The sequence below is a fragment of the Monodon monoceros genome, unplaced genomic scaffold (assembly GCF_005190385.1).
Source record: "Monodon monoceros isolate NGI ecotype Baffin Bay Population unplaced genomic scaffold, NGI_Narwhal_1 Super_Scaffold_9, whole genome shotgun sequence".
NCBI classification, from domain to species: Eukaryota; Metazoa; Chordata; class Mammalia; order Artiodactyla; family Monodontidae; genus Monodon; species Monodon monoceros.
This window is the reverse complement of record NW_021703786.1, coordinates 21,457,977-21,468,894: the sequence shown is the minus strand read 5'-3', so window position 1 is coordinate 21,468,894 and position 10,918 is coordinate 21,457,977. Positions and strand designations below refer to the sequence as shown.

Here is a 10,918-nt window from a genome sequence, read left to right as displayed (position 1 = left end):
GCCGCGCGCCCCCGCCCGCCGCCGCCGCCGCCGCCGGCCCTCGGCGCCCAGGCCGGGGGCTGTTTGCAAACTGCGCCCATTTTGTGGGGCTGAATCCGCCCGGGCAACGCTCTTCCATCACGTGGTAGGTGCTGCTGCTGCTGCTCCTCTCCTCCTCCCGCTGCCCTTTCTCCTTCTCCTCGCTCTCCCTGTGGCTCCCATTTCTCCCTCTCTTTGTTAGTTGTAACTAGAAAGGCAGGGCAGGGCAGGAAAAATCCCCGGAACTTTAAATGGCCTCTCCGGGCTTCCCCGCTGCGGGTCCGAGGCTGGGAGTCGCCCCAAGGGCGGGGGTGTGCGGGGGCCCTTCCCCACCAGCTGCCGCCTCGTTCGCCAGCTTTTCCTTTGGCGTTCTATTTAAAAATGCGGCCTTAAGAACACGATTTATTCCGGTTTAAAAAAAAAAAAACCCAAACAAACTCTTGCTCTCGCCTTGAACTTCTCTTGACTGCAAAAGGCCTTTCTCTGGCCGAAACACACATCTTGCGCGTCTCACGGTGTGTATCACAACTCTGATTGTTTAGTGAGATGGTTATTTGTTTCATTTATTTATTATTTTTGTTGCTTGTAAATTGAGGTCACTTACGTTTTCAGATCTAGTCTCCCTCAGGCGGACGTGTTTTTTTTTTTTTTTTTAAACTAAAGAGGAAGAGACATTTATTTGCTTTTAAGTGAGTTTGGGGGGCCTGTTTTCCGGCTGACTGTCTTTTGATTCTCAGCAAATAATTTGATTGTTTTCCATAGGATAAACAGCCTTACCCCCATGCTTTACTTAAAAATCCTTTTGTTTTCCGTTGTCGGGATCCCAGTGTGGTTTTTTTTGGAGAAACACGTTACTTAACTATTGCTTATTGATTGCCTCAGGGGAGACGGGGTGACATGATGGCGCCACTTTAAATTGCTCTCTTTCCTTCTCCGTTTTTCTCCCCTTTATTCTGGAGGTCACTGGAGCATTTTTCGTGACCTATTAATAAACTACTTGAGAATGTTAACAGTACAACTAATCGGGCTAGAGTTTGGTACCTTAAGGGTCGGGAGACCCGAATCCCGAGGTCCCCAAAGTTCCGAGAAATCTTCCTAGTCCTCCTGCCTCGCCTCCCTCCCCTCCATTCACAATCCTGCTGTTGCCATCTCCTTTGTCACGTGGCTAGCAATCATTGTGTTTTTTTGTTTGTTTTGGGGTGTGTGTTTATATTTTTAAATTGTAGCCCAGAAGAACTTCTCTCCTCCCCATTAGAGAGATCAAAACGTTTTAGTTTTTTTAGTTTTAAAATCGGAGAACATTTATAATAAACGATAAAATTACATAATCTTTGCCTTGCATAATCATGATATAGTTATAGGTTGTTACTGAACTTCGTTTCTAAAGCACTTTCAAGTATGGAAAGTAGAACATTGGAATATGTTTTCCATTTCTCAGAATAGTCTGTAGTATTTTCCCTGCTTTTTGGGCCCTTTAAAGTAACCACTATTTACAAGGGCTTAAGTGGGTGTGTTTTCCCCTCCCCCCTTCTACAGGCTATACTTAGTTCTTTTTCTAGCATACTGTCTGACCAATTTAGAAATTTTCAATTGTCTACATGCCTGTCATTTAAAACTATTTTTCTTTTCTCGCAACAACAGTGAACACTTTTGAGTAATAATTGTTTTCTACCTGAAGGTATTTCATTATGTTTCTGTTGCGTTTTTGATCCAGAGAATTTTTACTACTAATCCTATAGATTTAGAAGAATGTTTTTCTATTATGTTTCTTCATATCAGTTTTCCCCATAGTTGGGTAAATTCCTATTTTATAAAATACCGAATACATTTCTGTGTTGTTTCTACAGAGCTTACTAACCGCGTTTCCAATTTGAAAAAAGATCTGTCGTGTGTTTAAAAAATTTCAAAAAGTCAATATGAAATATAGTGATTCTTGTGTGCATTGATTCGTTTCCTCTACCATGTATATTTTCAATGGTTTTGGGCCATTTTCTTTGCTAACAGTTACATCATGTCATGTGATATGTGCAGTGTGATGTGTAGTTCTAAAAATAAGGCAAGGTAAAAATGCTCATCTCTTGGGAATCTAAAAAATGTATTATAAATGTGGGATAACTATCCTCAGTCATGGAATTCTGATTTCGATTTCCGCTAGGTTTATCCTACAAAGTATGCATTCCTTTGACCTTTAGCATATTTGATGTATTTGTTAGTGATCTCATGATTTGAGGTGGTCAGTTTTTTAATTTTCAAGTGTGTACCACTTGGAGGGAAACATAGATGTGACAAAGATTCTTAACATCTGTATTGTGGTAAAGATGATTGATCTCTGATGACTGCCTTATTTAAGTATATGAAAAGTATTTTTGATTTACATCTGTAGACAGTTAAGAGTGATCAGTTAAGTATTGATCGAGCCTTGAGGTATGGTGGGGTTTTGGTCCCTTTATCTTTGTGAATCTACTTAAGTGAGGTATTTAGAAGTGTTGCTGCATCTTTCTTGAAAGGCTTATTCAGAATTTTAGTGTTTGACTTTTGTGCTTTACCAAAGTGAGATGTTAAATCTTTGTATGATTTTCTTCCTGCCTACACACGTTATTCCTGTGGTTAAACCTGCAGAGCACACGTTGATTGTTAGGTGACTTATCATTATCCTGTTGAGGAAAATTCTGGAAGCTAGAAAATGAGTAAGCCTTAGTTCTCTTTTAACTTTTATCAAGGTGAGAAGAAAGGAAAATAACTATTTTTTTCTTCTTCAGACACTGCCAGTACCTTTCCATTTCTAGTCATGCTACACTGTAACCAGTGTCTCTGCTACTCTGGATTTTATTGGATTGATCACAGATTTTAATTGTATTTTAAAGTGAGTAACAAGTTACAGATTTGTTTTGTTTGATATAACCTGACTCATGTAATCTGTAAACATAGGGCCATTGTGGTTGATGATGCTGATTTGAGAGGGTATTTTAGTATTGAGTGGTTCTAGTTAGGAACTTTTTTGAGTAAAGCTTAGTTACTTGTTACAGTACTAGAAAAGCAATTTTAAAATGTGAAAAACCTTACTAATCCATGTTGGGTTTTCTAAATAATAGTCAATGAAAGTACTGTGTTTAAAGCATATTGCTTATTCCTCTTATATTGAGTCATCTTCCTTGGGCGGGGGGTTTGGTAGGGGTTATTTTTTTCTTCTTGGCGAGGTCATTAGACACAGAAATTAAGTGATTTCCTTCCTGGAGAGAGAGAGAGACTTTTTTTAAAAAAATTAATTGGGGTTTTTTTGGTTTTTTTTTTTTAACCCCAAACATCTTTCCATCCCCTTGAGTTTGGAAAGGAGGAACTAGTGCAGACTAAGTATGTGGTCTTCGGTTGATTGCCCCAGAGCAAATCTCATTATTGAGTGGTTTATTTAGAGTTTCAAAGCACCTTTTCTTTGCCCTCTTTCTCTATTTTAAGTAAGTTTCTGCCTTGATTGGTTAGATTGTTCTGGGTCTCAGGAAGCATATTTTACATTAGTGCCTTTTTACTTGATCACTTTATAAAAAAGTACAGGTGCAGGTGACTCAAATAAAATGGCCCCAAACACCTGGCCTTTTTACTGTGACAGTGCAGAGAGTACTTGGACCACATCCTTTCCCTAAAAAGGACTTTAGCTATTTCTTGGAAATCTATATTTTAAGTCTGGATTTTGAGTCTTCATGTTGCTTCTGAAGATGTATGTTTAAATTATAGTTTCTATCATAATAAATTGCATATTAGCCTCTGGGCATACTAAAAGCTGTGCAAAAATATTCCTGCTGGAGTGTGGTAATTCATGACACAAAACAAGACACTTTCATCAGTACTTCCCATTCCCTGAAATGTGAGATCAAAACTCAGTGAACCGCAGTAATGCTTAGAAAAGACAATATGAATTTAAAAAGACAAATATTACACTGTGATAGAGGTCACCAATATTTGAAGGTCACAAGAAGAGATAAGAAAGAAAGTGGTGTCCTTGGGTGTCACTTGCAAATTGTGGAGAGAATTGTGGCTCATAGGAAAAGACCAGTATATATGATTGGGAGGGTCACTATTATTTATTAGTTCGGTTATCATTTGTTCCTGCATTATGCCCTGTGCCTGCCTTTTAGGATGTAGGGTAAAATGTATAGGAGAAAGTAAACTGATAGGTACGATTTACCAAAAAGCTTGACTTCCAAAAAGAACTGAAGTAGATGTTTTTTTTCTTTGTGTGTTAAGCTTTTCTTGTCTTTAATCAAACAAAAGTAAAAGCAAAAATGTAGGGTGTGAGGAAACCGACTTCAAAGTAGAGAGCACAGTTCATATTTATGAATGAAAAACAAACTTGGGTAATCTGAAAGAAAAACTTAAGGATTGTATACGAAGATTTTAAACCATTATGTCAAAGAGAGGCCCTTCAAGGTAGATATCTTTTAAATTTTTGTTTATCTGTTGGGTAGTGGTCTCTGGCAACGGATAGCTGCTTAATAAATGTTACCTTCTGCAAGCCTTGCTTTTCTAAGATTTTAAACTAGCTCTATAAAATTGTAACATTTGAATGCCCTAGCCCACTAGGGAATTATTTAGCTATATATTTTATTGTTGTTGACTGTAAACTTCCCTTTTTTTCCTCCAGTTCTAACTTTTTAAAAATACAGTTTCTCCCCAAGCTTTTGAGAGTGAGGAAATGTAAGGTGGAGGTAAATTCAGTGCAGTTTTATCTAAATGTTATCAAAAACTCTGGTTCTTGTTACTTGAACCAGGAATCCCAAATGAGATCTCACTCTGAATTTTAAGTACAGCAGATTCTGCCCTTGTTTGGAAAAAAGTTGCTTGAGTGGCATCAAACTTAATAGAGTCCCTCAGCTTTTAATTTCTTTATATATGGATATATTTTTTCAATACATTTATTTATTTATTTTTGGCTGTGTTGGGTCTTCGTTGCTGCGCGTGGGTTTCCTCTAGTTGCGGAGAAGCAGGGGCTACTTTCTGTTGTGGTGCGCTGGCTTCTCATTGCGGTGGCTTCTCTGGTTGTGGAGCATGGGCTCTAGGCACGCGGGCTTCAGTAGTTGTGGCTCACCGGCTGTAGAGTGCAGGCTCAGTAGTTGTGGCGTCCGGGCTTAGTTACTCCACGGTATGTGGGATCTTCCAGGACCAGGGATCCAACCCGTGTTCCGTGTATTGGCAGGCGGATTCTTGAGCACTGTGCCACCAGGGAAGTCCCTTAATTTCTTTTTAAAAAGGGAGCAGCTTAGGGTCAGACCTGCTTAAATTCAGTTGGAGGGGAAGTGTTCGGGAATAAAAAAGATGAATTACAATTTTGTTGTTAGGGCAGTAAACCAAAAATTGCTAAAAACTGATACCTAGGCTTTCCCTGGCTATTTGGCCTTTGTGACTGCTTACTAGCACCTCCACTGGAGGGTATGATGAAGGGATAGAGGCAAAAAGCTAATTAGTTTAGCTTCTGATGTTTGCTAGCATTAGAGGCTTTGCAGAAAACTGGTCTGATAAGTTGAACTGTCAGGAAAGTTTCGTTAAACTGCTCATATATTGCCATGGAGAACTGAGGATGTTTGAAGACTTTAAGCATATTTGAGAAGATAATGGATTGCTGTTTTTTTGTAGTTAATCTTTAATTCAGTATTCTAAAGGGATAGGTTGATTCAGTGAGATCCCTCGACTTTGGTCAGGTACCCCCTCCTCATCCCCTACCCCCCCCAACCTAAGAAGAACTTGTTTGCTTTTGAATTGCTCGAACCCTTCAAGAAATCTTCGATTTTAGTATTGTTCAGAAATACTTGTATTATTAGAGTTTGCTAGGAAGAGATGAGATAAAAATACATTTTTCCTTCTTTGTTTTTTGTGAGGTAAACTGGCAGGAAACTTGAATGCAGTGATAGAATAGAAATAGGATAAACATGAATAAATATTTTGATATGTAGTTATCCTTCAAAACAATTTTATTTTTTTTTTTAAATACAAACATGATCTTACCTGTTTCGTAGCTTGGTCTTTTTTTTTTTTTCTTTTCCCCGGTATGCGGGCCTCTCACTGTTGTGGCCTCTCCCGTTGCGGAGCACAGGCTCCGGACGCGCAGGCTCAGCGGCCATGTCTCACGGGCCCAGCTGCTCTGCGGCATGTGGGATCTTCCCAGACTGGGGCACGAACCCATGTCCCCTGCATCGGCAGGTGGACTCTCATCCACTGCGCCACCAGGAAAGCCCTAAACAGTTTTTTTTTTTTAATAGCTGCATAATATTCTATTGTATCTTTTAAGTTTAGCTTTTTTTGTGTGTATTACAATTCTTCAGTAAAAGAATTGTCTTCAGCAGAATTGTGCATATATTCTTATGTATCTGTGAGAATATTTCTGTTGGATAGGTTCCTAAAAGTGCAGTTACTAGGTAGAAGTCTGAGTAGTTGCATTTAAAATTTTGATAGGTATTGCCTTCAGAAGGCTTATGTAGCCAAATTTAGTAGTTTAAAAGTAACTTAAAAAAAAAGTAACTTAAAAAGTTTGTCAGTCTGAGTGCATGTGCTTGGCAATGTAAATCACTGGAACTTGAGGTAGTTGAAGTCTGTCCTAGATTCTGTTGGTTCCTGCTTCTTTTTTAAAAAAATTATTTATTTTATTTATATTTATTTTTGGCTGTGTTGGGTCTTCGTTGCTGGGTGTGGACTTTCTCTAGTTGCAGCCAGTGGGGGCTACCCTTCCTTGCGGTGCGCGGGCTTCTCATTGCAGTGGCTTCTCTTGTTGCGGAGCACAGGCTCTAGGTGCGTGGGCTTCAGTAGTTGTGGCACGCGGGCTCTAGAGCACAGGCTCAGTAGTTGTGGCACATGGCCTTAGTTGCTCCGCGGCATGTGGGATCTTTCCGGGCCAGGGACCAAACCCGTGTCCCCTGCATTGGCAGGCGGATTCTCAATCACTGAGCCACCAGGGAAGCCCCGTTCCTGCTTACTGTTAGATTGTTTTTACCTTATGATCAGACACCCCCATTAACTTTATAATGAATCTCCATCTGATGCATTCAGCGTAGACTACTCAGGTTAGCTAACATGTATCCACTCTCTGCCAGATGCAGTGCTACATGTAAGGATAGAGATAAAACAAGCCATAACCTTCCTTTTAAGAAATATACAGTCGGGATTGGGGCGGGAGGGCGACAAAACTAGGTGTTTATGTTCCATTATGAGCTGTTGCCCAGGGTGTCATGGGAGTGCATATTAGACCCTAGAGTGGAAGGGACCTCTAACTTCACCTGGAATGAATGGGGAATAGTTTAAAGAGCATGTGATCTTGAGCTAAAACTTGAAAAGCAAAGGTGCCAAGGGTATGGAAGAATCTGGAACTATAAGATTCAGGTGGCTAAGGTGGGGACAGGTTGGAGATGAGGCTGAGTGTAAAAGGGGGGCAGATAAATGTTGTGTGGGAGTTTGGGTTCATCCTTACCCTAGAGTCACTGAAGGATTTTAAGCAGGAGCACAACATGGTTGGAGTTATGTTCCCTCTCTTCTTCCCTTTTTTCCTCCTGCTTTCTAGTAATCATTTTGGTAGTGGGCACGAGGTTGAAGGCTTGCTGAGACAGGAAGAAAGAACAGTTGGGAGATTACTACTGTCTGGATTACTGTAATACGTAAGAGGTTCTGAACTAAGGCAGTGGTATTAAGGATGCAATGAATGTGCCTGTCATTCTATATTGAATCCTCCCTATTTAGCCTTCAGTATTCAGTCAGAATGTCATCTCTTTCTGAAGCCTTGCTTGATCCCTTCAGGAAAAACAGTGCTTTATCATCTGGGTTTACCTTCACACCTAATTTCTATCTTTTTATCTTTGGCATTGATGACACTGCTATAATTCTCGGTGTCTCCAGCATTAGACCATGAACTCCTATAGCCTTCCTATTATTCCTATCTGGTATTAGTATATGTTTAAGTATTAGTATATGTTTAAGTAAGATGTCTATGGCAGATGGTAAATCAGTGATTGGGATCGGGATTCATTCACATAGGGCATGTTGAGGGGCAGGAACTGGTTTTGGATTTGGTGTTGGGGGTAGGGGTGTTGGAAGTAGCTGTATGGGCGATACTGGACCCTCCTTATTCTTTAGGTTTCAACTTAGATCTGTTTTTGCCCCGGGAAGCCTTCTGTGACCCCACCCACTCTCAGCCTGTGTGAGGGTCCCCTAATGTCCCCCCAGGATTCCCTGATCACAGTGAGTGTCTGTCTTTACGTGGGGCTTTGAATGCTGTAGGCATTTTAATAAAATGTCTGTTGGAGATAATCAGTTGGTATTTCTCATTGACTTTCCCATAAAGACTAAAATTCAAAAACCTCATGTCTAGCAGTTAAGCTCCTTCCAGTTTAAACCTAGCCTTGTATATAGTGGTAACACAACATTGTAATTCAACTATACTTCAATTAAAAAAAAAAAAAGAAAGCATGGGCCTTACAGTTAGAGATTTGAATCGGAATCCCGTCTCTGCAGCTTGGTAGTTGTGTGATCTTGGGCATGTTACTTAACTTCTGAGCACCAGTTTCCTTATCTATAAAATGAGAATAAGAGTACATACTCGTCTTATAATGTTATTGTGATGACTAAATGAGGATGTGTATGTAAAACATTTAGCACAGTGACTGACGCAGTAAAAGGTCAATTAATGTTAGTGAACGTTAGAGCAATCATAATAATAATCTGTTCTCCAGCCAGAGCTATGATTCCCTTAGTAATTATAAAACCTAAGAAGCCCTGCCCTGTTGGCATAGAAAGTGTTAGGGACTGGGGTGGTGAGGTCCACATTATTTCTTTGCTTTATAATAAAAATTTTGCTGACCACTCCCTGTTGTATTCCATAACAAATCCACATTTGTAAAAGAAATACAAAAAAAAACACCAGTGTGTTCCATAATGTAGCTTTTGATACGTCATCACAAAGCACGGCATAGCTGCTTTTTCCCTCTCTTTCTTGAGAAGCTGCACATGTACCACTTGGTTCATCCAAGTTCTGTGGATCATCTCCCAAATCCTTCCCTATTATTTTGATTGTGTCAGTTTTTTTTTTTTTTTTTTTTTGGCGGTACGCAGGCCTCTCACTGTCGCGGCCTCTCCCGTAGTGAAGCACAGGCTCTGGACGCGCAGGTCCAGCGGCCATGGCTCACGGACCCAGCCGCTCCGCGGCATGTGGGATCTTCCCGGACCGGGGCACGAACCCGCGTCCCCTGCATCGGCAGGCAGACTCTCAATCACTGCGCCACCAGGGAAGCCCGTGTCAGTTTCTTGATTAGAATTTCCTCATCTTTCTCTGCTTAGCACAATCTTATACGTGAAAGCCTACCTCTAGGTCTTTTTTGACTACTCTAGCCCTGTCAGTAAGTACTCACAATGCTTACTATGTACCAAGCCCTAACTAGATAAAGTTAGTGAGCATGCAAAGAGAGATGTTAAGAAACTTCCCCTGTCTCGGAAATAGAATAAATTAATATTAATAAATTGACAACTAGGGAACATTCAGATGATTTTAATTGAGTGATGACTTTAAGTGCGTTGTACAATTTAAGCAGGAAGAAAGTGATGTGAATCTGAATAGTCTGGAAAAGTTGTGGAGATGCTGTGTATTGAAGGATTAAGTTTTGGGCTTAAAGGGTAGAAGGACCTTCCAGGTAGAGGCAGCAGCATAGGCAAAGATTATGGAGTTGAATCTGGGGGCAGGGAGTTCTAGGTCTAAGCCAACTGATGCACTTGCTTTGATATTGTTTTAAGTTTCATCTCGGAGAATTTGGACTCATGAGAAGGGTACTAGGAGTTATTCTAGAGTAGAGAAGAGAGGCGATGAAAAGAATGGATTATGGAATGGATTAGAGGACTGAGGCATCAGTCAGGAAGCTGTTATGATAATTTAGATGTGAGCTCATGCAGACGCGGGCTGGGTTTGGGTTGGCACTGTTAGGAAAGGAGAGGATACACCAAAACTGAACAGCCCCCCCCCGCCACCTGTACAGCTTTATGAGAAATAAAAGAGAGATTTTTATCATAAAGGAGCTGAAATTATGAAGGAAAAGACAGCCTTCTCTCTTTTCTTAAGAGCCTTTACCTTTTCAGTTTATGTCACTTATTTGGCCCTTCTGCAGACTTTAGGCCCTTCCAAAGCCTGGAGCAGGCTTCGACCATTCCACTGTGGTGAACACCTTGGTTGAGATTCTTGTTGCATCCTATCTGGATTATTGCAGTAGCTTCTTCATTGGTCTTTGACTTTTTACTTTCTTTTAATCTGTCTTACCCAACTGGTCTCTCTGAAGCACAGTTCCCATGTGTCACTCCCCATCTGAAAAACCTTTAATGACTTTCTGCTGCCTTTAAGTCTGAGTAAAGGCTGGCTATTGAAGGTTGTCCATTAATGATCTGGCTTCAGATTTCCTTTTCACCTTTTTCTATAGTGTTTTCTCTGTTACAATATGCTTTATATTTCAAGCAAATTGATTATTTCTTTCAACCTCCAGGATATCCTATGTTTTCCCACAGTTTTGCCTTTTCCCGTGCCTTTTCCTCTCACTAGAATGCCACATTACCCTTCTTTTACCCCAGCCTTCTACATAATGAAATTTTAGCTAATTTTCAGGTTTCAGCTGAAATTTTGATAACTTCACAGACACTTCCCTAACCATCCTTCCTCTGCCTATTTCTTTCTTTGTTTTGTGCAGAGTAATGAGCTGATGGTGGGAAGAGGTTAGTAGAAGCCACATTATGGGCAAGCTTCTTGTCCCCCATTTGATTTTTGCTTCTGTTTTCAGTGAAAGTGCGGTTGTTGGCCACCCAAATGGCCAAACACTTCCCTTTGGGTCCCGGCAGCTTATCAACATTTTTGCAAGGTGGATGCTGCCAGTTTATTCTTGTGTAACTGGAG

At 40.5% G+C, this 10,918-nt stretch overlaps 1 protein-coding gene across 4 annotated transcripts in view; it reads left to right on the top strand.

The window, feature by feature from the left end:
* The window catches only part of KANSL1 (KAT8 regulatory NSL complex subunit 1), a 168,152-nt gene that overhangs the window by 27,638 nt on the left and 129,596 nt on the right, over positions 1 to 10,918 (top strand). Inside the window, exon 1 of one of the 4 annotated variants that reach the window (XM_029211540.1) lies at positions 52 to 124. The exons of the other annotated variants lie outside the window; for them this stretch is intronic. The gene's annotated coding sequence lies outside the window, so the exon portion shown is untranslated. Of the gene's footprint in view, positions 1 to 51; positions 125 to 10,918 lie in introns of those variants that run through there. 4 annotated transcript variants of the gene reach the window in all.